The sequence below is a fragment of the Triturus cristatus genome, chromosome 7 (assembly GCF_964204655.1).
Source record: "Triturus cristatus chromosome 7, aTriCri1.1, whole genome shotgun sequence".
Classification (NCBI taxonomy): domain Eukaryota; kingdom Metazoa; phylum Chordata; class Amphibia; order Caudata; family Salamandridae; genus Triturus; species Triturus cristatus.
This window is the reverse complement of record NC_140590.1, coordinates 1,276,448,071-1,276,475,148: the sequence shown is the minus strand read 5'-3', so window position 1 is coordinate 1,276,475,148 and position 27,078 is coordinate 1,276,448,071. Positions and strand designations below refer to the sequence as shown.

At 44.7% G+C, this 27,078-nt stretch overlaps 1 protein-coding gene and 1 long non-coding RNA gene across 3 annotated transcripts in view; one reads left to right on the top strand and one right to left on the bottom strand.

Annotated features, from left to right (window-relative positions):
- The window catches only part of KIF22 (kinesin family member 22), a 572,302-nt gene that overhangs the window by 285,212 nt on the left and 260,012 nt on the right, over positions 1 to 27,078 (top strand). The window contains exons 1-2 of one of the 2 annotated variants that reach the window (XM_085618808.1): positions 25,229 to 25,363; positions 25,475 to 25,569. The exons of the other annotated variant lie outside the window; for it this stretch is intronic. The gene's annotated coding sequence lies outside the window, so the exon portion shown is untranslated. Of the gene's footprint in view, positions 1 to 25,228; positions 25,364 to 25,474; positions 25,570 to 27,078 lie in introns of those variants that run through there. 2 annotated transcript variants of the gene reach the window in all.
- On the bottom strand, positions 14,827 to 25,124 carry LOC146811815 (uncharacterized). The gene is made up of 4 exons (XR_014966782.1): positions 24,931 to 25,124; positions 24,505 to 24,583; positions 17,455 to 17,540; positions 14,827 to 15,372 (listed from the first exon to the last, which is right to left on the bottom strand). It is a non-coding gene; the product is annotated as an uncharacterized LOC146811815 (long non-coding RNA).

Below are 27,078 nucleotides of genomic sequence, written 5' to 3'. Positions count from 1 at the left end.
CAGTCCCCGTATCACCGGGTCGCCACGTATCCAAGTCGCAAGGGGCTCGAGCACTAGGGCAAATAGGAGCATGGACAGAGGACATCCCTGTCTGGTCCCGCGCCCCAAAGGAAAGTCCTCAGATATGCGTCCATTGACCACTACGTGTGCCATGGGCTGTGTGTATAACAACCGGACCCACGCACGAAATTTGGGCCCAAAGCCAAAGTGCTGCAGCACCGCGAACATAAACGGCCATTCCACGCGATCAAAGACCATACTGGCGTCCAGCGATAGAATAACTGCCTCTTCTTGGATGGTGGACATTCGGGCCATCACTCCGTGTAGTCGTCTTAGGTTCATGGCTGTGTTGCGGCATGGCATAAAACCGGACTGATCTGGGTGTATAAGGGACGTGAGGTGTGGTTGGAGCCTGGAGGCTAGTACTTTGGCTAGGATTTTCGCTTCTGCATTGAGGAGTGAAATTGGGCGATAAGAGTTGCAGTCCTGAGGGGGCTTGCCAGGTTTTGGGATTGTCACCAAAGTCGCTATTCTCTGATCCTTGGGGAGTATTCCCTTCTCTAGACTGTCTTCGTACATTTTAAGTAAGTGAGGCCCTAACCTTTCCGCTTCCGTTTTGTAGAGTTCTACCGGAATGCCATTGGGACCTAGTGCCTCCTAAGTGCAGTGGTAAATTCGTCCACTGTGAGCGGCTCGTCTAATGTGTCGGCGTCTTGGGATGTCAGAGTTGGCAAACGGATATCCTTGAGAAAGTCTAGATTCTCTTCCACTGTGGCGTTTGTGGTGAGTGTGTAAAGTGCCTCATAGTGCTGTGCAAAAGCTGTTACTATGCCTTGTGGATCCGTTATGTCCTCCCCCGAAGGTGAGTGTAGGTATGCCACCCACCGACTAGCGTGTTCTTTCTTATCGAGCCAAGCAAGCAACTTACCGGCTTTGTCCACTATCTCATATATCGTGTGTTGCGTTTTTCCGGCCTTCGCCTTGGTGTCCTCCCATGTGTAGTCCTTGTATGCTTGTTTGACCAACTCTAGAGTGTGCGTTGTCTCATCGGTCTGTGTTCTTGTTTGTTCTTCTTCGGCTAGGCTAACAGCGCTCTCGAGTTCCTGCACTTCTTGTGCCTTGTCCCGTTTGTGTGAGGTAATGACTGATATTGCCTGCCCTCGTATGACCGTCTTATATGAATCCCATAGAGTACCAGGGGAGGCAACTGAGTGTGTATTTTCTTGGAAATACTGTTTCGTAGTTTTGCGCAGTTGTTTCCTGATAGTTGGGACTTTTAAGTACCCCGGGTAAATCGGATAGATGCGCTTACGTCCCGTGTGATGCAATGTGTAAATTACTGACAAGGGAGAGTGGTCAGATATTCCTCTAGGGAGGTGTGTGATCTCTGTGATTGCTGCAAGGCTTGCCGGGGACGAGAGAATATAGTCAATCCTTGACAAACTATTATGGGCCCCAGAGTGGTATGTGTACTGGCGCGTCGTAGGGTGTCTTGCCTGCCAAACGTCTACAAGTCCCATAGCTTCCGTGAAGTCGCGTAGGTGTGTGGGGGGGGGTTCCCCTGATCTCGTGGTGGTAACCTATCCCAGGAGGCATCGAGAACGGCGTTAAAATTGCCTCCTATAACCAGTTCCCCAGTGGGTAAGGTGAGCAGGAACTTACCAAGGGATGGGAGGGCCAGGCTATGGAGCGCAGGGGGGACATATACAGTGACTAGGTTGTAGGATCGTCCCTCCCACTGACAGGTTACTGCCGCAAAACGCCCCTGATCATCCGTCTGGGTGCTATGTATTATTAGTGGGCAACTCTTTCGTACCCGTATCCCCACCCCTCTCGATCCCGTAGTAAATTCGGAGTGCACTATCATTTTGAACCCTCATCTGTCCAGTGCTTTAGTGACTGTTCCCACCAAGTGAGTTTCTTGTAAAAGGACTACGTATGAAGTTTGTCTCTTAAGATACTGTAGTACAAGCCCTCTTTTAATTTTGTTGCCTAGGCCATTAACATTCCACGATATGAGAATGAGGGGGGGGGGGGCGGGCAGGGCCCGCGAGTGTCGTCCCGACCTAATGGCGAGGGGGGAGGAATCATGTCACTCAGGGCGGTGAGGCAACTCTGTGACATTGGGGTCGTGTGTAAGGGTTGATGAGTTCCCTGTGCTTAACCTTGAGTTGCATGGTACCAGCTGAAAACAAATAAACATTTCTAAAAAGATCGAAAACACTAAATCCAACCATACTTAAAGCAAACCCCCCCCACCCCTCTCCCTGCTAGACGGATTTACAACTACCCGCCACCCCAACTGTGCAGAGTGCTTTAATCCCATGAACAGTACTTGCGTGTGAGGGTAGAGGACATCCGGAGCACTCCGAACATCCCTTCACTCCAAGACGTTGAAGAGGTCAGAATATTACGTTAAATATGGCATCAAGATTAAAGGTTCAGTCTCGGTAGTATGTCTCTAGTTGTTCCGTTCTGGACCTCCACGGGCGAACTGAGCCGTGTCCCGGTCTCTTGGTATGAGGTGAGTGGAGGCTCCAGTCAGTGAAGTCCCAGTACCGCCAAAGCGGCGATCACCATCCATTGGGGGTCAGTCCCCTGTGTCCGCTTGATGTTGGTCGTCTTCTTTTTCCATATGTCTCCGGCCTTGAGACGCTGCTGCTGAGTGGTGTTGGGGTCGCCCGTTGCTGTTCTTGGATCTGTTGTACGGTCGCCAACCCTCCAGCCAGTCATGGGCGTCCTCCAGCCTCTCGAAGAACCAGGTCTTACCGTCTGCTACTACTCGAAGCTTCGCGGGAAAAAGCGTGGAGTATGCAAGTTCCCTGCGTTGGAGTTCCTTCTTGACCTCAAGGAAACTCCTTCTTTGCTTGGTGACTGCCACCGTGTAGTCCGGGAAGAAGGAGATGACGGAGTTTTCTATCCGCAGAGGTGGAGCCACCCTTGCTGTTTGGAGGATGGCGTCACGATCCCTGAAATGAAAGATCCTATCCAGGATCGGCCGAGGGGGTGCTCCAGGTTTTGGCTTACCCCCGGGTATTCTGTGCACATTCTCCACTGAAAAGAAGCCGGAGAGACCCCTTGGCTGGAGGTGATTCTTGATGAGGTCTTCTACATAGAGGTCCATGGCTGGCATCCCCTTTGATTCCAGGACTCCTGTGATACGAAAGTTGTTGCGTCTCGATCTGCCTTCTTGGTCGTCCAGTTTGGCTGCCATCTGGCGGTTCTGAGCTTCCAGTTGCTGGTCCTGCCGCTGGAGACTGGCTGTATCCTTCGTAAGAGACGCCATCTTGGTTTCGACTTCAGTCATTCTGGAGGCCATTTTCTGGAAGTCTGCTCGGAAGAACGATACATCTGATGAAATGGACCCCACTGTCGTTTGGACAGTCGTCAGGGCAGACATTATGTCTAGCAATGTGACTTCTGGTTGGCCTTCTGGCGTGGCACCGACCTCCGCGGGTGTCCGCTGATTGGACACGCCCGTCGCATCTTGGGAGAAAGCATATGTGTCCAATTTGGCTTGCTGGGTCGCTCGTGGACCCCGACCCCCCCATCAGGCCCTCCCCGCAAGATTGCTAGTGTGTCGCAGTACTCAACGCCGCCTGCCACGTGACTGCATGTCACCTTGCGACCTGTCGGGTTTCCTGCTCGATTGTGAGACGCCTTCCTGTGCAGGTCAAATTAGTCCTGGCCCTGTGTAGTCCGTATCTATGGCTTGTAGCGGTTCGTAGGGCACTGAATTCAGGGCCTCAAGCAGAGGGGTCCCTTGAAATACAGGGTCGTGAGGCCTCTCCGCGTGTGTGAGCGTGGTCCCGGTGTGATGTCTCAGGCAGCCCGGAGCCGCACGGGGGGATTCCGGTCTTTCTCGCCTGCGTGCCCTTTTTTTTTGTCCCCCCCCTTTTTTGTGTGTTTTTGTTTTTGGGGGGAGGAGGGGGAGGTTGTGCGGGAACTCTGTAGATGATAGTGGCACTGGAGTGCCGGGTATTCTGTAACCTCAACGTGGAGTCATTCAGTGCAGCCAGGCAGCGCAGGCCCCTCCAATGTTCCAGGAACTGCGTATGATCCCTCCACCAGGGCGTGGGCCCCTCACCTGGGAGTCCCAGCGCTACAGTCTGTGTCCCTCTCTTCCAGTGGCGTGGTCTACCAGTTACATGATAAAGACGGTCCCCCGAAGGCCTCAGGTGCACACCGCCTCACTGCTCCCTTCTCCTGTGAAAACCTATTAGTACGTTGGGTGCTCTTGTAGTGCAACCAGGGATGAGGTTTGATCTTGCTGTATAGATCAAGGCTCTTCTGTTGAGGTTTTTCTATAAGGATCAATCTGCAGCGCTACAGGGGGCATTCACCTGCGGTCAGAATTGCTTCTTTGGCCTCTGGGTTTAAATTCCTTTCAATCCTTCGTGTCTTAACAGTTGTTTGCTTTGCACAGCGCTACTTGGGGCCCACGGACGTGTAGTGGCTTGGCTCTGGTTGAAGAAGGGCACCGCCGGTGTCAGAACTCCACTGGCTCCTTCCCCGCGTGGCGCTATAGCGGATCGCCGGGCGGGAGTTGCGGATCGCTACCGGGACCCTCCCGGGCCCTGAAATCGCCGCAATGCTAACTTGCCTCACGGGGCCTCCCCAAGCTCTCAAGGACGTTGCATCAGGCAGCTGCCCAGGCGCCGTCCCCACAGCGACGAGGCGCCTCCCGCTCCTCACCGCTTCTCCGTTGTCTTGATGGCCGAGCGGGCTGCGGGTCTTCCAATTGCACGAGACCGCGGCTCCGTGCACGTCTGCAGGCCGCTCTTCGCCTCGCACCCGCTGATCTGCGAGTTCCCGTCGGTTCTGCTCCAAACTTGATCGGTAAGTGTCTCTGGTGTTCCGATGCCGATAACGGGTCATAGGAGTTTTTGACAGATAAGTGGCCGGATTAGTTAGGGATGTTCTCGCGCTGGCCGGAGCTCGATTAGGTTGCGGCCATTACTATTGGCTGCAAGCCACGCCCCCCAAGGATGAAGAATTGAATGTAAAGTAGAAGATCATATCATCAGAGGATGAGTCTGTCCTGTTAGGCCAGATGGCAAAGGAAGGGCCGAACTGAAAACCCAGAGCAGCTCCGGCAATTTTTTTTTAGACCAGCCGCATTCCATGTGTAGCGAGCTAGCCTACCCACTACAAGGGGGCGTGGGCAGCTTCTCCCTCCAAGAAAATTTGGGGAAAAACTGCAAAAAATTATGCATTCTACATCAGATTTATCATTATATATTCAAATGTAGTTTTGAAGGGAACTATTCCAATACTGGAGTTTGCCACAGTATCAAGGAGCACCACTTCTCAACAGCAGTAAATTGTGTAGAGTCCCCATAACAAATTTGTGTGCAAAGCAAATATGTTTGTGTCAAAGAAGAAGCCGTTCCAACCCGGTATACTTTTCAATACAAGGAAACAACAGTGGTCTCTTGAGATACATCTATACTAATCTTCTAAATATACCAGTACAAAGACATTCTCGATGCCCTCATACCGCACCTCTATATGGAAATTCATCCCTACATCATTAGTGAAATATCCACAGAGCTCTCAAAATGTTCCTCTATTTTATTTACCACTCTAAATATAACAATATTCGTGGCCCTACACATGCCTTCTCCCAGAATCACTCCCCAAAACTCACACATTCTCTTACATTTCCTCTCTACGGCCTAGCATCCGCACCTATGGCTCTACATACATGTCGCCACCTCAGGGATTTCTTTGCTAGCTCCAGCGGGTACCAGACTATGGTCCCTCTCCCCCTTTTCCACCAGCCTTTCTAATATCTCGCCATAAAGGTCTAAGTCACGTTGACTTAATCTTTTAAGTTAACTGAGGTCTCCTTGAGACCAGTAAAGTAAGCAACAACAGCTGTACTGCTTACAGTAATTTAAGCGTTCATACCTTTCAGGACATATTTTGTAAAACATATTGCAATGTGCTCTGTCACAGCCAAAAAAGTCATCAGTATCTATTCATAAGAAAGATTAGCTGGTCGTCCTGGAACATAAAATGAGTTACCAGGTGCCTAGTCAGGCAGCTCTGCTTAGGAAATGGAGATGCTTCTGTCTTTGGTTCAACAAAGCAAAACTGTATTTCAGGCCTGGGTTAAAGAGGTGCTCCATCCACTCCACTCTGCGACACTCCACTTCATGCCACTCTTTTCTACGCCACTAACTTTTAGCCATGCTGAACAGCCACCACAGTTGTGTACAGCATGGCTAAAACAACAAAGCCAATAGTTCTTGCATAGGGGTGACATATTGGCTTTGCTATGGCAATTTAACATTTTACATTTCTTTATAAGTGAACAATGTTCAGCTCCACTTTAACATCCTTATCAGCTTATTCAGGCATGAGACTGTGCTACTCAGTCAAAAGCAGTGTGCCTCTTCTTTAAGTTCAGAATCTAGTATTGATCTCTATGAGAATCGAGCTTCGAAAGGGCTGATTGTGCAGGATGTCTGCCCAACATAACACCAAAGTTTCTGCTTTGGTGATTTAGCCTGAGACCTCTGTAAGGAATATAGCTTTTGGGGCTTCAACGTGGTATTGCAATTAAAGGAATGTATTCGCCTTCTTTGAATGTAGGAGGGCGGCCCAAGGTCATGGCTTTCCAAATCTCTTGTCTGGGAGACTGACCCATATCATATGCAAACTACTGCAATGCAAATCACTCAGCTGATTCAAACACAGTGTTGGTGTCTTATGAACTCCACTGAACTGTGTAAGCTTTAAAGACGTTTGGTGAATGGTTTGGTACCACCTGGTTTTCAGTACCAATGGTTCTTGTTTTACAGTAAATTTGAATGCTAAACTTCTCCACAGTACATCAGGGTGCCCGATTGTCTACTCCCCTGGTCACTGGAAGATCTTGCCTCCTCCTGTTCATACATTTGCCTACAAGCTTAAGAGGAACAGGAAGCTATTGGCGATTCTAAGCGTGTTCAACACCCTGTCTGTCAAAGCTCCTGCCTGACGCAGAGGGAGGGACAAACACCGCCTTCCTATTGTGGGTTTCTATTGAAAAAGAAAACGTGTCTGTGCACCACACCCTCACACCCCTTCACTACCTGTATATGCTAGGCTGCCTGGCACCCAACCACGAAAAATACTGATACAGCCAGGAACAGTCTGGGAATCGGAGTGTGAATAAGGATGTGCGAGAGATGGCGAGAGCGAATGGGGAAGTGAAAGAAAATATTTCTTAAAATAATTACCTTGTTCCTTGTTCTTTTGTAACTTAGACCAGTTACACATCGGGTACATTGCAATTCTAGAATGTAACTCCTTTATAATGCGCTGTATTGGATTGGGCCCAAGATAAAAATAAAAAAAGATTGCACAACTGTGAATTTAAATAAAAGCAGTCTTAACAAAGGTTTCGATGGAAAACATAATTGATTTTGGTAGGGAATCGTTTTGTTTGATCCTTCATCGATCCATCTTCCAAATACAATGGAATGTGTTCGCTTTGACCAAATGGGCGATTATAATACTTGCAGATTGACCTTGTATTTAGAAAAAACAAGCGTGCATCATATGAAATTTTGATGTCCTTGCCCACCCCTTGCCCATAACAAGGGTATGAATCGCACCTGGTCTTCCTGTAGAGATAAACCTCTTGATGCTATTGGTCCTTAGACATCATTGAGAGCGAAAACCAGGAAGACCCAAAACAGTCCCCACGCCTCTTTCTAATTGTGCTCAATGTTATGTTATATGCCTGAAAACAGAAAGGGTAAATCACCTTCTATTGAAAATTCATAGACTGCTATTTTTTATTTTTTTTATTCCCGTTTAGGAATGCGAATTCAGGGGTCGATGTTTCTGGCACACGGTTTTTAACAAGATGGGAACAAATTACCACAGACCGTTCAGTGTTAAGCACCATTGGGGGATATCAAATTGAACTGTATACCTTTCCTTACCAGCGTTTCAATTCATAATCAGGTTTTTTTTTTACACGAAAACACTTTGTTGGAAGGGTGGTAAGTAGATCTATTTATTGGTCCAAAAGGGGCAATAATGCTGATTTCCATTCAGCCATCTGGGTTTCGAAACAATTCTCTGTGCTCAAAAGAAAAATGCAATTCGTTATACACTTGAAGAGTTTGCTATTTCCTGATTACCTTCACCTCAAGATTGATGTATTAATTCAACTCGGAGATTCCTTGTTGCTAGGGGACTGGTAGGCCCAACTAGCTCTACAGCATGCTTTGCTTATGGCTCCTATTTATGAATACTACCAAGAGTTTTAGAATAGCAATGGTCAATGTTACAGTTGACCTGCCTCACATTCGGTCTATCTTCAGCCCCACGTTTTCCAAATGTGAAACCATTGGCCACAGGCATGAGCTCTCAAGCAGTGAGAGTGCTTATTCACTTGGACAACATCTTACTTCTGGCCCAAGAACAGCTGTTTCGTCTGCAGCAAATCCGCTCAGCAGTGTTATTGCAGTCTCTGTGTTTTACCATCAAGCAGCAAAGTCTGACATGGTTTCCTTTGGACAAGCTGAATATAAGGGTTCTGAGATTGATAATCTCTCTATGAAACTTTGCTAAGATAGCGTCTATCTTGTCTCCTTCCATTGGGACTTTAGTCCGTTATTACATTATCAAGTTTTTCAAAGACTAACGATTTCACATTTAAGACAAGGTTTGGCTTATGCAGGGTGATGATCTGTGACACAGGCATCTGCAACAACCTCCTGGGAATGTTTTTGTAGCTTGGTTAAAGGCTTCATGTCTCCAGAGGAAGCACAACGCATCAGCTCCCAAATACAAACGTTGAAAGAGAAAAAATATATTTTGTTGCACTTTGGATCTTATGCTGCATGAGAAACGGGAACAATCCTCATCACCCTAAAAGACTGTTGACATTTTCACAATCAGATAGTGGTGCGTATTTAGGGAAAATAGGATTCATTTACATCAGTACGAATTATATAAACCTGATGTTTATTTATATTGCAGTTCAAGGAAAAAACCTTGAGTTAACAGTAAAACCAAAGAGTGCATACTAACACAACAGAATGGGTTGTATGACGGAGCCACGCAAGTCATTACCATGCATGGCTTTACAACGCAGTCATTACAGCAACCACGACACTACCACGCATGCCATTACAACAAATTTTCGTTGTAAAGACATGTATGGTAAAGACTTACGCATGGGAAAAATGTAACGGGTAACTATAACTCATATATATGTCTATATACACACACACACGCATATACAACCTTACTACGCAAAAACCCATACCCACCCTAAACCTTAAAATACCCTTGCCTCCTAAAAATCCATACCCACCCTAAACCCTGAAAACGTAATGCAAAATGTATACATGGATGTGATGGTTTAAAAGCAAAATCAATAATTACATAAAGTGAGATTATGACAAAAGTTAATTATATAATTACTGACATTTTATTTGTGTTTTAGGTCCATGAATGTCAGAGTTCCATCAGTGTCCCAGAGAATTTGAGGCATTGAGAAAACTAGAGGTATATTTTTTGATGCAGACAGTGTTGAGGACTCTATGCAGAGGTTTGTAGTAAAGATATTATTTTCTTTACTTATCCACTGTTATCCAGCAAATGCTGACAACCACATAGTACACTTTAGCGTCTTACAAAATGATGATATCCAGTGTCTCCGTTTCTCTCCTCTCGTATAGAGTCTAAGTTATATATTACTATTGTGAATGGTTAGCCGTGGATCTGGAGTGGAAGAGGTACATCACTCCTGCTGTATTCACTTAGCATATTAGGATGATGTTTCTTTGGATCAAGAAGCTTGTGTGGGGCTCCAAGGGCCCTTAGATCATCTAGGTCGCTGAAACGGCAGGGCTATATTTTGTTTCTCCCATGATCTAGTCTTAGAGTCAAGTGAAAGCCTGACAGGATGGGGAAAGGTGTGGCCAGTTCTTGACTAGAGAAACACAGTGCAACAAGGAGTCAGCTCTTTACATCTATAATTTAGAGATTCTTTGGTTTGCAATGTCTTGCTAAAGGACTAGGGGCCACCCAGTCCTAGGTTTTACCCATCAGTGTCTATGGGAAAATGTGTTTGCACTTATGGCCTTATAGGCACTGTGGTATTCTACCTATGCATTGTTATATTCCATATAGGTACCCCAATATAGGCTCAGATAACATTCTAACCCTTCCCTACATTACATACATAACGGTTCTTAGGAACTGACCTTTTACCTAGATACGACTGCACACAGAATTCAGGATTCTCCCTGGTAAAAACCTCATACATTATGCATGAGGATTCTTGGAAACTCAGCAGGACTACCATCTCCTGTATGATAACTATGTATAAAATTCATTCCCGACGTCATCCCAAATCCGACAAATGGCACAGCAAGGTAGAACCCCCGGGTAGACCTTTGGGTATATAAGCATCACATCTTGCTGAGACAAATAGAGGAGATCAGGATTTCCCTGCCGGCACACTGATGCAAGACGTGGAGGTTCCTGCATGCAGATACTCCAGCTCGCAGTGGTCTAACATACCTTGCGGGGGTGTCCAAATTGAGACCAAGACGGGGTCCCACAGTCTCTCACTTCAGGTAATGGGGTTGACTTTATCCTAGAGGGATTCTTGGCTTAACACCTACATACATGCTAGGTACATTTAGGTATATCTAGTTAGGGTAGCATCGTATGAGTACGCATTTTATTGTCATGTATTTTATATACTTGCCTGTATTCATGATTATAGCGAAATGGTAGAAATCTGCCATCCTTTTACTTTCTTAGTGCTTCTAATCATTTCCATCTGTTACTGTCTAATGGTTGTTTCAGCACACCTATTTTACACTAGAATAACGACTGCTCAATTAATGCTTATTGAAAAACTTCCATACCGTTTATTCTGTGTATCTCTCTGAGACTAAGTCGAAAGGTAGTGCACGGTTTCCACGGTTCTGAGATATCAGGTTTGTCATGTTCGATAGTTGCCAAAAACTATTCTCTCCTTGGTAAGAGGAGTTTCTAGTGGCACTGTGAGCTAACTAGTATACAGGCCAACATACCCGGTGGGGGTGTCTGTAATCAGTCTGGACACCAAACCTGCAGTATATGTTGTCCAAACGCGCAGATCCTGTATAGGTTTTATAGGAACTACACGACAGCTTAAACAAATAGACGATCTCCTGAAATATAAACCTTTTGAGAAACTCCAACCATAAGCCTTTGGCAGAGTTAGCAAAAGGCTTCTGAGAACCTCTCAGTGCAATCTGAATAACTTTTGGGAAAAGTGGACATATTAAGGTACTGGTGTAGGACATCTGCCTTTTCTAATTGGTCCCCCCCACAATTTTCTATCTTTTCTGGGGCCTATATTTTTGCTGTCTTTAGCACTCTGTGCACTTTACCCCTGCTAACCCGGAGTAAAAGTGCCTGTGCTTCCCCTTAAACATGGGTGAATCGGCTTATCTTTAACTGCCACATTTAACTTGCTATTAAGTCACTAGTTAATGTTGTAAAAATACACCCAAGTCCAAGAAGTTAAGTGTCACTAGTGGACTGCAGCACCTTTGTGCCATATCATACAGTGGCAGGGCTAATATGACTTCAGGCTTACCTCTGTGGAACCTCACTACTGCAGTGTAAACCCTCCAGTGTGACCTGTCAACATAACCCTTTTAGACAAAAGAAAACCTTCCATTCAAATATGAATATGTCACCCATATGTAGGGCCTGCAGCCCACAAGGAAGGGTGCATGGTATTTAAAAGTGGGACAGTTAGAACATTAATGTTACCATTGCCCTACAGTGACAAGGGCAAAAAAGCTATTTTCGCTGTGGCAGGCCTAGCTATCATATGTAGGAAACCAGATTAAATGTTGCGTCCTACCGACGTGTCGCCCGACAGAACACTGCCAGAGCGTACAGCGCAGCTACGCGTCCGTAGTGGGCTAAACTACACGCCCCATGAGCCTCTGCAGCGCTGACGCCGGTGATGTCAGCACGCGCCTGAGACGTTTCCTTTTCAGAGCGCCCCGGGACCGAGGAAGGTGCCGATTACTCTCGCCGGAGCTGCATCATTCATCCGAGGCTGGTAGGGGTGCTTTGTGCACCATACTTTCTTGTTACTCTATTTGAATATTGCTGGTGGCTCGCTTCTGGTGGCATCCTTTGCTCTTGACGTTTTGGTTATTAAAGGAGGTGTTCCGTTGGCGGAATCATACGGATTCCTTGCGGAGCAACTCAAGGTTTTGCCTGAGAAGACTCCTGGTCATTAAATCTTGTGACAAAAAACCTGCTAGGCCGAGGGGGAGGGGGGAGTGCTTTAAACTGTTTTCCCGCATATTAGAACCTGGCAGTACCTGCGGGAGAATGGCTCTGGTTGTGTAAGGCGTACAAACATTGCACATGCTGGCAAGTGAACTCTGTGGAACCACGCTGTTTAAAGAGAACTAGCCCGGAGCAGTGGGCTATTTACAGGGTGTGGTGATTCACTACAAGAATGAGTGGACTGCGAGCTTGGCGCCTTCTCTGAGCAGAGGAATTAAACCTTATAGGTTCATGTACCGACCTCTGTGCAAGACGTATTGCAGCACAGATACAACCTTTGTTTTTTCTACCGTGATTTTGGAGTGAATCATTGATAAACTATATCCTTTGATGTATGTCTCTTTATGTATCACCTAGCAGGGGTTAGAGAGAAAGTGAGCTGGAGGTCGGCTCTTCAACTCCCCTGTTTCTAACAGGCTGGATAACTATATGGTATGTGACTTTGTCTTTGCTGGTGATTCTGAGCTTGAGGTGTTAGGAAAACCCTGATGTCTGTTTGAATGTTGCATTGTCCTGTAGGTTCCGCTAGTACCACTGCACAATCCAGGCGATACCTAAAGCAGACGCAAATAATTTTCTTTCTTTACAGGTAATGCCCAGAGGGGTTCTGATGAGTCTTATTGCCCATAGTATAGGAAGGAAGTAGGATATAATCGTATTGCTATTACCTATCTTGTGCTTTCTTCACAGGTCTCCCTCCCCGCTGTCCCCTTCCTTCCCTTCCCCCGCTTGACCACTCCATGGAGACTGTGTACTAACATTCAGACCGTGGTGGTGTCGAGAGGTGGACCATCTAAGCAACGTACGACCCCGAGGAGTTTCGGCCACAACATTAAAATACTAATGCTGTATCTCAGGCATGGGATCAGCTACACAAATTATTGAACAACTATTGTATTAGTTATTAAAAATCTGAATTTAATAAATATTAAAGAAAGGTAACTTTTAAAAAGTTACCCTTTACCTGCCTGAACTGTCAGAAGGCTAACTAGCATTAGCCTGAGCCAAGTCTCAGCCTGTGCTCAGCACTGAATAGGTGTGAAATCCCTTCCAATAGCAAACAGTAGGATGACCTGAGTGGGCAGAAGTAACTCCTCTGAACTCTACAGGATATTAGGAATGGGGGTTGTGGGCATCCTGTGACACCACACTGTCAAACTCTGTGTGACAGTACCTGCGCCAAACTGGATGTTAGTGTTAGTGGGAGGACACTAGGGTTATCATAGTACACTGCCCACAAACACACACCCTCGGAGCCCATGTTTAGTGTGGCTTAAGTCATCTGCCATCTTCAAAATGTCCCGACGTGTGGCATTATGGGCCTGTTTGCTTAATGGCAAACAGAGACTACTTTCAAAAGTGGGTAGGGTTGGCCCAGACAACTTTAACCCCATTGGTCTGGGAGGGACGAGGAGTCACCTGGAAAGAACTTAGCTGGTGTATCTGATACATACTCTATCAGCGGTCAGCCTGGAAGTGCGCCCACGTCCTGGTTTACTGTGTTCATAGCCTATCCATGGCACTTTGTGCTTCTTGGAGCTAATTTTCCTTAAATCTTTACAGACTCATAACTCTGGTTCCCATTATTTGATTTTTGCCATTTTGTATGTTTATGAAATTGTACTCTATTTTTTGCAAATTCGGTTTGGGATTTTTGTTGTTTTGCATTTTGACTTTACTGCAGGGGTCTTCAACTGGGGAGCTTTACTTTTTTGGTACTTCATAAATACTTTACACATTGCCCTAAATTAAGATGTCTGTTCCTTGCCATAGGGGTTAAGCTAAGGTTAATTGACTTTGAGGTTTCATCCCAACAAGGATTGTAATTATTACTTGAGGTGGGTACATAGCCCTGTAAGAAATGAGTTACTTACCTGTAACTCCAGTTCTCCAACTTTGGATCGTTTACTCTTCACATGCTTGAATCATTCCTCATTGTCAGGCTTGGAATCCCAGGTACACTAAAATAGCAGTATACAATGTAAAATATACAGCATATAGTATATAATATAACATGGCCATAGGCCTGAAACAACACTGTATTTTTAATAGTACATCCACCTCAATTGGAAGAACCCAAACTTCAGAAAATGGGGTAGAAGCTTAAGTACTCCTACTCCCTCCAGAGGCCACCATGTCTCAGATTTTTACAGCATGTCTCCAATGTTGGTAAAAAATTAACCCTATTTCTTACACTGGTGTTCTGCAGTGGGATCCAGGACTTGAGTTTTGCAATATTACGCAGTGATTTAAGTTAAGACCAATAAGCCCTTTTTATAATCCAACATCAAAATGGATTTTTGATATTTAAATTCCCCTGTTAATTTTGGTTGGTCATTTCTGTGGGCAGCACAACCACATTCTAATAAAACTAACAACCATCCACTGAACACACAATCTACTTGATTTAGCAGAGGGTTGTTGCCACATTTAGGAGGCCAATCAAAATGTCACTACACTTCAAGAAACAGAAGCAGTAGTAAAATTCTAGGATCAAAGCCACAATGAAAATAGCACATATTTTATTTCAAAATCTGCATATTAAAGAAAAAAGTATCTGAGTTAACATACAAACAAACACGAAGGACAGTTAATATCAGAGAGGTCAGAAAACAACTCCTTATTCAGAGTTCATACAGCAGGAAATGTGCTTTGAAAAAGGTGAACATGGTTAAAAGACGACATAAAAAACAAAACAGGATAGAATACATTTGAAAAAAGTGCCCAAATGCCAGTAGTGCTCTTAACGAGAACATGGGAGTGGTGAATGTACTTAATCTCCAGCTCTCTAGACACAGATTGAAGGCAAGTGCAAGACTGTCCAGCTGAGCTCCTGGATTGGCATTAAAGCTCAGTACTTGCGGTGTCGTGAGAAAATGGCAGAGTAACGCTTAGGTGTAGTCAACTCCTTCCGGCCCTCAAACTCATCATCCATTCGAAAGAGGTCGCGGCCAGTTTTCATTATCTGCTCCTCGATCTTCTTGTGCCGCTTTATGTATGACAACACTTTGTCCAGCCGGGCCTCACGCTTCTGGCTCTTGGTGGAGCTCCCTGGTGACACAACAGATGTGTCAGTGGTGATGTCAGTTTATGGAAAAGCATGCTTTGTCTAGTAATGAGGAGGTTACATGGCACTGAAAAGACTTTAATACAGTGCTGTGCATAGTGTGCAATCCTTCCAGATAGGACCAGACACAGTTCTAGAATCTAAATAATGCTTAATAAGTGACAGAACTTCACTTATGATTTTACACAGGGGTTTGACATGTAGGCAGTCACTTTACGATGTCCGAGATAAACAGGTAAAAAAATACAGTATAATGGACTGTAAACCAAAATCTGCCATAGGAGCTTCAAATTACTTTTTGCTCCCATTGACGGGAGAGTGACTGGAGAGTTGGAGTGCATTAGCTAAGCCATTGGCTGGCGAGTAATAAATTAGCATGGAATGTAGTAGCTCTGCAGATGCAGATTTCTTATGCTTGTCCACATCCTCAAACATTTCATTACAGGAAACCAAGCCACCCTTCAAACATCTTTGTGGTTCCTAGTACATGAATGGTAGGGGCTACAGAAAGGTACGGCTATGGTTTACTTGCACAGTGGTGTGTGGGTTGCTGTATTGAAGCACCAAGAGTACCTGCAAGTCAGGTCTGAGGTGCACAAACTGATCTGTATGCAGGTCCATGAAACCCAAAAGCCAGGTCTGGTACTCCACAGATTTGAGGGGCATTGGCATAGCTTGTTGTGCTAGGTATTAGAGTATGTTATGAAATGGATACTTTTGGCTGTGCATTTGCCCCAATGCTGGATCAGCAGGGGTGCTGCATGAAAGCATTACGGATCATTGGTAGAGTTGTGTGTATGGGTCCCAGCATCAGAACAGCAGGGGTGATACAGGTTCAGACACCGATGCCTCGCTAGATTGAAATGCATCAAAAAGAAACATCTGACTTCTAGTGCTGAAACAGCTGCATCTCTGAAATCTAGGCTGCAAATGCAATAATAGATCTGTGTGGGGTCTTAATACATGGAATAAGAAGGTCACAGTGAGGTGCACCTACAGAGCTGTGTGTGGGGGGCTTACTAATTGAATAGCAAGTAGTGCAAAAGGTAACATTTGGGGTGCACTGATAACTTGCTGTGGTCTCAGTACTAGGCCTGGGCGGTAAACATCGCTCCGTTTGCGGAGTTTTCTGCACTCCGCAGAGCTCGCGGAGTGCAGAAAACTCTGCTTCGCGATGTGCAGCAGAGTTTTTTCCCCGCTCGCGAACGGTAAGTTTGCAATCGTGAACGGTAAGTTCGCGAGCGCGAGCTGCAGCTCGGGTAGAATTTCTACCTGAGCAGCAGGAATACTAGTACAAACTGCAGGTCGCACTGCACTTCGCCACTCGCGGAACTTTGCAGAGGTTTTTTGTAACTTCAGGGAGTTTCGCGTAGCAAAACTACGCGAACTACGCCTAAGCCTACTCAGTACTCGAATAGCATGGTAACGGCAGGTCATGTCTAAAGTGCCTCTATAGACCCTTGTGTAGGCTGCCATACTAGACTATCAAGGAGTGTTTGTGGTCAGGTCTGAGGACCAGTGGCAAAGATTAATGTATGCTGATGCCAGCTTTAAAATTGCAGGATGTGTTGCATATCAGAATAAGATGTCTCTGCAAAGGTATGTTTAGGGTCTGGTAGTGGAACAGAACATGTGCTGGTTACTAAGCACTTTGGTACACTAATAGATACCCAATAGACAGATAGATAGATATCTGAAGGCTTGAGTAGAGTACTGCAGGCAGAAACATTAATAGACCGATGCGTGAAGAAGCTGTGTCTCAGTTAAGCTTAGATTCTAGTACTGAAACAGCAGGGGTACTGCAGAGTAGCAGACTTTGATTACCTTGGCATAATTAGAGATGCGCTTGGTACTGTTGTAACAGATTCTGATGCTGGAAAGGACTGTTGCATCAGTAGAGCATTGCTGAAAACAGATTTTATCGGGCTATATCTGGCTAAATATTTGTCAATAACTCAAGTCCTATCAAAACATTTTTATAACCAGACCAAAATATTGACCTCAATTCCATTTCCTCTCCTCCTACACCCCTTAGCGAAAGCTCTTTGTGAGAAATGCACACTTACCTGTTCTTGGCCGGTCTATGAGAGAATGTTTGGGTGTCACGGGCTCATCATCAATATCAAAGTCCAACTGGGTCGGCACATGGGGTCTGGAAAAAAACCCATTTAAAATGGTAGAGATTGCTAAAATATGCAGAGTGCGTGTGATAGGCAGAGCCAAACAATAAACACGACATAAGAAAAAACGTAATACTTATGTGCGGGTAAGGTTGGTTGTTTTGTGCTTAATGTGACTGCCTTTGCATGGGTTTTTTGTAGTCTGATGTTTTGTTTAATTGTTGCAGGTATAGATATATGCTGTGGGTGTTGGAGTTTTTAATATGCTATCCTGTTTTTTTAGTTAACTTTTCGCTTGTTTCGGTTGGTTTAGCTGTACATCTTAGGATTCCCTTTAGGGGAGTAGTTTTACATCCTTCTGTGTATTATGTTATCTCTTTTGCCATGTATTCCTGCTATACCTTGTATTGCCTCGTCAAAAAAAAGAGGGTTGTGGCATCCTGCTGTGTGTTTGGGATTGTTTCAGTATCAAACTCCTGTAGCTTGGGAACTCTCAAATGGAGGGTTTTTAGTGGCCAGGGAGAGATAGGCGCTCTGCTAGTTAATGCAAGTGTGTGTATAGGAAACGTATAAGTATGGTGCAGCTAGTTGAGGGGATAAGCCCTATAACCCCTCAGATTTATGTGTGGGAAAATCCCTCACAAATACAATTTAAAGCAAAATCATAGGCACACATAAACATATATGTGTGTCTAGGATTTTGCTTTAAACTCCTGTATCTTGTTAGTATCCCCAGATATCCTCAGCTGTGGTGGTGTATGTGAGAAAGTGTCTCTGTATATACTGTTCCCAAATAGGTACAGGGTGTCCCCAGAGGTTTGGCAGAGGCTAAAGTTAGATATAACCTTACTCTCTAAAGTGGTACCTTGGTCGAGCAATAAGGCAGTATCAGAGGACAGTGTAAAGCATTTTGTTGTACACACTCAGTCAGCAAAAGGTTTCACACACTCAATAACTTAACTCTAGGCCAATGATTTATATATAAAAAAAATATATGCTTGTTTTATTTTAGAACCAACAACAGGTATCAAAATATACTTTCTCAGAATGAGATGCTTTAGGTAAATGCTTTTGCAATATGCAGTTGGCTTTTGTAGATATTTACAAGTTGTTGCAATAGGCAACACAGTTTAAACACAATAATGCACTGAGTTCAATGGAAGTTTAAGGTTATCTGCAATAGATTACTCTCCGGATTACTTTTGTAATTCCAGGACTGGATCCTAGATTCAGTCCTGGGACAGTTCTTAGAAACAAGTGATAAAAGTCGACTTGGTTACTACTAGGAGTTTTAAGTAATATTTTGCTATTTTAAAAGTTGACACTGAAGAAATTTCATAGAAAACAGTCAATGATTCCCTATGGAAGAAAATGCAAGTTGCAGGTATAGTATGTTCTTGTTACTTTTGTAATCCAGTACTGGGTGCCTAGACTCAGTACTTGCACCTTTATCCAAAACAGGTAAGTAATTAAGTTTTTACAATGTATACGATTTTTAAGGAATATTTAAAGTTTGCAAAAATCGACACTTGGAAGAAATTTCACAGAAAAACAATCAATGATTTCCTATGGAAGAAAATTGGGTTACTGGTAAGTACGGTTATGAATATTTTTCAGGGTCAGTGCTGGGCACCAAGATCCAGCACTGGGAGCTCACCTAATAGCAGGTGAGTATTTTCGTTTTCGTTACTCGGCTGATTTTTGGTGAATATTTTAAGTTTTGAAAACTCCACACTTAGAAGAAATTTCAGAAGAAACCAGTCAATGTTACCCTATGGAGAAAATTAAGTTATCGGATTTAAGGTAAGTACCCCACTGGCAAAGTTAAGGTTCTGGGCACAGACTCAGGGGTCTCCCAGGGTCAGGTAGGTACAGTAGTTACACCCTCAGCAGCACAGGGGCAGCCGGGTGCAGAGAGAGTTAGGCCCAATGTTATCCTATGGGAGGGAGGGTTGGTGGCTGCTGACTAGCAGGCCACGCGGCTATGGGAGCTGGGCTCCTGGTCACTTGCTCAGGGCAAATGGGGAAGTAGATAGGTGTAGTGGTTACACTGCCATGGCCACTCGGGCGGCTGGGTGCAGGATGCTTTTGAGCCTTCGGTCGCTCAATTGATTTCAATGGGAAAGCTCCGGTTTGGAAAAAGGCTGCAAGCTCGGGGACAAAGATTCTTCAGGTGCCACCACCACTTTGAGAGGTAAGTTGGGTAGCTGGAGGATAGGTAGATACCCAGGAGTTGGGCACAGGGGGCCGCAGGGCGCCGGGGTGCCTTTTGGTGTTGGGAAATCTTACCCTCTGTTGATCGCGGTTGGGGGGTACATGGTTCTGAGGCTGCAGGCGTCGTCAGGAGCGTCGAGGGAAGTCCTTGGGTGCCGGACTCGGGGTCACAGTTGCCAGGGGGTCGTCCTCGTGGTCTTTGTTCACTCCGGCACAGGCCAGGCTTGGCGGGTGCAGAGTGTGCAGGGTTTGCGGTTCCGGGCTGATGCCAGGGATTAGAAGCTGATTTTGAGTAGAGCCTCTACTCATGGGAGTCCCAGGTGCTTAGAGCCAAAAGGTAGCCAGGTCTGCCGAGGTTTGTGAGGTTGCTGGCCACAAGAGGTGCCAGCTTGTAGCAGGAGCAGGTTCGAGGGTCGACAGGCCGGTAGGGCTGGGGCCAAAGCAGTTGGTGTCTTCCTCTTCTTAGCAGCTGCAGGGCAGGTCTTCTTTCTTGTATTTTGGAATCTGGACTCTGGGGAAGGAAGGTTCAGGGTGCCCCTAAATACTAGATTTAGGGGTGTTACAGCTAGGTAAAGGGCAGGGACCAATGGGTCCCTGGCCTGGGGTGAGTACACCCCCTATTCTGCCACTCTCCTGTGGGAGGGGGGCAGTAGCCTACTCCTGATTGGGTAGGGCCTCCCATCTTCAAGATGGCGAGCGCCCGGAGATGTGCTTCACCTCGCCTCCCCCACCTGAGGGGTGGGGTTGGCAGGCTGGCATATCCCCTGTCCTTATTTGGGGTTTCCGGCCAGGCTTCCCGCCTGAGTGGGGGTTGCAAGTGGCCTGGGAAGCTCACAGAGGCGGCATGCCTTTGAAGCTTCCCCCTGTCCATCCTGGGGGAGGAGACCTAGCACCTCGCACAGGATGTGCATTGTTGCAGGCCCAGGAGAGCAAGGGAATCTCTTACCCAGGGGTCCAGCAACATGTCTGCTGTGTGGCAGCCTAGGCAGATTCTCAGACCAGACGTGGATTGTAGGTTAGGTTTCAGGGGGCATCTCTAAGATGCACTCTGGGTTGCTTGGTACATTAAATCCCACACTGGCATCAGTGTGGGTTTAATGTGCTGAGAAGTTTGATACCAAACTTCTCAGTCTTTAGTGTTGCCATTATGGTGCTGTGAAGCTCGTGTTTGACGAGCTCTCAGCACCATGTACTCTTAAATGGCAGCACTGCACTTACAGTGCTCAGGAATGGACCTGGGCACTGTAGGGGCACAGGGCTCCTGCTCCTGTGCCCACACCATTGGCATAAGGCACCCAGCTAGAGGGATGGCTGATGTATGCCATGGCAGTGTAGGTGATGGGCATGGCACACAGGGATGTGTGTCATGTCGACTTTGTTTTTGTCTTGCACCCAGACACTCAGCCTGCAGAGGCAGTGTGTGTGTGTAAGGGTACAGGGCCTATAAGGGCGGCACAAGGAGTGCTGCAGCCCTTAGAGGCCTTCCCTGGTCACAAGGCCCTGGGTACCTAGGGTATACCATTTACCAGGGGCTGACATGTGGCCAGGGTTTGCCAATTTGGGTTTGGTTTGTTTTAGGGAAGGAACATAGGCCCTGGGCACCTGATTGGCAGGAGTCCAGGGCACACTCAGTCAAAGTACATTCAGCAAAAAGTGGGGGCATACCATGCAAGAAAGATGGCACTTTCTCACAGCCTCCTCATCTGAGAACGAAATGTGTTATCTTTTATCTGAATTTAAATAAAGCATTCATATGGTTGTATTAAGGTATTTTTAAAAAGGGATGGTGTGATTAAGGAAGGTTTTACAGTCAACGTTTATTTAAAGTAGGAACATCCACAGTAAACTATGGACGAGTGCATATGAAATATATATGGTTCAACTTAAAGTAATCCTCAACATATTTTTAACTAAGAGTGAAAATGGCAAGAAATTCGAAAGAATCCCAGTTGCCAGGACAAAGCACCTTGCAGGTCCTTGTAACACCACCTGCCATTTGGAAATAGCAGGAGGAGATCATCATAGGTTATTATGAATGTTGTATTTAAATTTACCATTTCATCTACAAATTGTTGTTTTCAGGTGTTTTAGTCTGAGTACAATGGAAGCAAAAGAAGACTACAACTCCCAAAATACATTAGGTTTCACACAAACATTCTGAATTGGAATCAATGTCCGTAATAACCTGGAGAGAAATGGTAACCCTATTTGGAGAATCGGAGTCTCAATTCTGTCATATAACTAGAACAAAGAAATCATTTATGTGGCGATTTTTCTAAATATTCACCCAATTGAATGAATTTCAACAGAATGCCAAAGAACCAGCAATACAACACTGACATGATATGCGCGGCACCTGTGTTTAGGCACCTGTGTTTATTGTGATGCGTTCACCTTTTGTTCCTTTTGATTCAAAAGTACTTTGTAGCCTTGGGTCTTATAGCTGAACCACAGGCATAAAAACGTGTCCGCAAAAAGTTTCAGGATGGATGTGCAGTTAACTGAAAAGCCCAGATATGGGTCAGCTCGTCATTAACTGTTTGTCTAATAAGATTCCTGGTGTCATAATACACACTGTAGCTATATCCTGTACAATAATTGTACCTGATATAGCAACAGTGTTTATTATGACACCAAAAATCTTATTAGGCATACAGTTAATGTCAATGACTTGATTAACCAAATACCCATTGTTACAACACCCTCTTGGCTGAAAAACTCTTGAAGAGGTCATAAAGCAATATGTAGCCCTCGACAAAATAACAACATAAATGTATGAAGTTATTCTGCATTCTGTCCATCAATAGTTATTTTTGCATTTGTCACCCTGAGTGGGACGGGTATGCTCAGACGTGAGTCCCATGCTCTCCATGCCACTGGAATCAAGCTATCCTGGCTGTAGAGGGGTGAAACCACGAAACCAGTCCTAGGATGCTTGTTTCCAGTCCAGGGAGGACCTGGCCTGGCAGTTCGGGCTGGACTGTTACCACTGGGCACAGGGTCAAGACTGATTTGCATATGGCTGGGTCCAAACTGGAATGGCATCGTGAGCAAAAAAACTATGGATTTAGGCCCAGATCTCTGTACTGGGGTGAATGTATGACATTGTTCTGCATTCTGTCCATCAATTGTTCTTTCTGCAATTCTCGATCTTACCCCATTCGGATTACAAAGGAACTTAGAGGTGCTAACAAGATATACAAGAGAGAACTTCTTGGTTCCAAATATAATAAAAACGAAAGTAGTCCCATTCAGAGGGAAAAAACATTACACAAAATTCAACTGGACATTGGGAGGAGAAACGATAGAAGTGGTAAAAGAATATACCTACCGGGGGCGAATATTCACTCAATCATTACTAAACTCTCCTCATCTGCAGCACTTGAGTCGTAAAGCAGACATTCACGTGGGAGCGCTCCAACGATTATATTCTTCTTCCGGGCAAAGGCACTTCTTTTCCTTGCTACAGGTTTATAGCTCTAAGATTCCCCCTATCTTATTGTATGCTCTAGAATACATTCCAATTGCCCAGTGGTATCAAATACAAACTAAAGAAGGGAAAATCCTCTGCAAATTGGCTAAGGTCCAAAAAGCTGTCCCTGCACAAGCACTGCGTTTGGAATTTTCTTTAGTCAGCTCCTTCGCTAGAGCCATCACTAATATATTAAGATGGGCTTACAATCTTTTACATGCAGATAAAGGCACTTTAAGATTCTTACTAAAAGTGGAGACATTCGAGTCCGAATCTACAAAATATACTTTTAGCCAAAACCTGATTATTGCCTTTAATATATAAAAATGAACAACTATACTCTTAAAATCAAGGACTCCTGCCCAATTGAAGCTTTTCTGAAACATCTAACGCCGAGGATCAGCTTCGAACTGGACATTTTGCACTGTCCTAAATTGCACCATTATGAATTTTATGCAGAATCAATTGTATACAAACAGGTTCCACAATATATTAGTTTTCCTTAGGGCATGGAATCCAGCATTGTATAATTTTATTGTGGCTTGAGATACTCCCTTTTAATTCATTGACTTTCAAATGGACTCATAAAGAAAATGCTACCAGTATTTGCGATCTCTGCAATGGAGGAGAACAAGACCCGAAGCACGTATTGTCGGTGTGCCCAAACTCGAAATTGGTTGAGGCTAGAAGGTGCTACTTAAAAACAATCCAATTTAGATACAACATCGCATCTGTGCTTAGCCTAATCTCGCTTTTTAAATCTCCCCCAGATGAACTTGTGAGTTATACCTTGTTCAAATATTTAAAAACCTTTTTAAATCTTTATTTAATGTTTTTACGTATACCGTTATAACAGATGTTTTGTTTGAAATTTGTTGTTCTCAGCAGAGAACTAAATCAAATAAATTAAACTTGAACTTGGTATGGAATACACCAAACAATGGTAGTACTACCTAGTTGTGCAACGTCACGAACGGTGCTGATTGTGTCCAGTTATTTTATTAAGGGTGGCAATCTTATTTACTGTCACAGTTATAGGTGACACAGTATTACTAGTTGCCACCTTGCTCCATATCAGTAGCATACGACGTTTACTACCCTGTGATTTCATTTCACAACCTTATATATCCTGACTGGTTAAATCTTGGTTTGCTTACACTAAAGCAATATAACTAAAACTCCTGATATTGAGGAGTTAAAAACAAAAAACAGGGAGTAATCATTGTGGCATTTAGTAAAGCACCGTGTGATACATTCGTCACGCAGTTTACTGTTAAAACAATTCCATTAATATTAATAAAATTCCATACTTGGCGATTTCTTCCTGTTTGAGAGCAGAACTGTCACATCGGGAGGCTGGCGGTCCTTGAGATACCCACCTTCTTGCTCCTGAAATTAATTATTCACAAACGCGCTTTAGAACCACAGTTAATCAAAACACCCATGAAAGTAGTTTTAACCTCACATGATGTTACCACTGATAACACTTTATAAAGATCTTGCAATTAGTCGGAAAACTGAATAGGCCGCCATTTTAGTAGTGGCTTCCGACTACCTACATTCCTGTTCCGCTCTACATAGTAGAACGTCATAAAAAGCGGACACAGTTAAACATACTTGCTTTTAATCGATTTTATGTGTATACATAAAGAAATATTTAATGTGAAGTCTGGTGGTTTTAGTTTAAGCTCAGTACTCCACCACTTGGTGGTCCCCATACCGCCTCCGATTCTTACCAGTTGTAAGGAGAAACGAGCTTAGTGGTTCCCATAACGCCTCCGATTCTTACCAGTTGTAATGAGAAACGATGCGTTTTTACCCTTTATGTAATGGCCACCGTGCCAATTTACGAAGTATTACGTTGTTGCATTACGAGATAGCCTGGCCATGGTATGCAGCGGTCTTAGTCTCTTTTTCCTTTCAATGATCCGATTTTCTTCTTTGTTGTTGGCAAGACAAACGTTGATTGGTCAGCTTTTTCCAACACGGCTGCCAGGGCGCGTTCTTAATGAAGGGTGCTGATTGGCTCATACCACGGGACGAATTTCAAAATTTACTTTAGGTTGAGGAGCTAGACGAAACCAATACACGGTTTGTAGTGGCACGTGAGCTAAACAACAAGGGAGCGGTTCTGAGGGATTTTCTGTGGTATTCGAGTTCGAGAACCAGGTGAGAAGGAAAATGATTAAATGTGAATGGTCACGACAAACAAGTATGTGTTTCAGCCGTTACTTGTTCCTCCCCCCGTAAGGATGCTCTCAATGTTCTCTTTACTCTTAGACTGGTGAAGTCTTCTACTTGGTCGTGACACGTGAGCTACACAACAACGGAGCGGGTTTGAGGGATTTTCTGCTGTAGTCGAGATCGAGAACCAGGTGAGTAGGAAAAGGAATAACTGTGAATGGTCACGACAAACAAGGATGTGTTTCAGCCGTTACATGCCCCCCCCCCCCCCCCGTAACAATGCTCTCAACAGTCTTCTTTACTCTTAGACTGGTGAAGTCTTCTACTTTTGGTAGAGGCCAATCAAGTCAATGGAGGTTAATAACAAACGGGTAGTTCGAGTCTTCAGTTACTCTAGCAAGGGAGACATGCGGAACACTAAGAATATTCAATGAATCGCTCATTTCCGGCACGCTATAGGACATGTATGTATTTCACATGAGACAATCTTGTTTCGGGACAGGACGCTACCATCACTTTTTCGGCAAAACAAAGGCATCGGGAAAGCCTTCCAAACTAGAACGAGATTATTAAAACCTTAATAAACCACACACCAGTATCAAATGTTCAAAAGAGCGTGTGTCTGACGCCATCCCACTTTGAACCTACTAGGCAAAATGCCCAAGTGTACACCGGTACCCCGTCAACTACGTTGTATTATAGTGTAATAGTCTTTATAACGCGCTTACTACCCATGCCGAGGTGTCCAAGCGCTTTTGGGCGAGTAGCGCTTTACTTCGGAACACAAAAGGATTAGTGGTGGAGTAGTATTGAAAATTGAGTGGTTTATATGCGAGTCCTTTAGTTCTATTGAATAGAAACATTGAGGGATTTAAGAAGGGAAGAGTTTAGAAAGTGTTAGTAGGGAGATCATAGTAGTAAGAAATGCAAAGTATGCTTGGGAGTGGTTCTGGCTTTAATTGCTCGAATCACTTAAAGCATTGTGATGGCAAAGATGTTTTTTTTGTGTGGTGGTTAGCAACTGGGCTGTGAAGTGTGTGCTTTTAATGATAACTGAGTTTACACAGCGCTTAGTACCCCTGAAAAGGTGCTGAATGGACAGTTATGCAAAAATAAATGCATTACTTACAGTCTGATACGCAATCTACAATTTGGAAGCAAGTATAAAATGACTTGCACATTCACTGTGCTTTGTCACAGCCTGTGACCTCAAAGCACTAAAAATACCCAAGTCACTATTTTCCACTGCACCAACCAATTTTTAATTCTGTGGCTCTCTGGTTACACACAGACCTATGCAGTGCATCAAATAATAGGTTGTATGATGTACTGTATAGTGCTTTTCCCACTGAGTAACAACTTTTTAAATGTATTTTTATTTTAAGCTACCCATTATTTTATGTGGCAACCTGATGGTGAAAGACCTACAAAGGAACAAAATATTTTAGGGCTGATTTATGAGCGGCTTGCGCCACTGAAGCTTCAATGTTTGTAGCTTCGGCGCCTAAATCATATCTGAGGTGAGGCAAAGTCACCCTGCGTGGCTTTGCATGGCCTCATAGATATGGAGTAAGACAAAACATCAAGTCGCTGCGTTGCCTTACTCTGTCAAATAGGCATTCCATAGGAGTTGCGGTGGGTGTTCCAACACTACGCCCATGGATTTTGACGCTGCCCCAGATTTATAAAACCATGTAAAC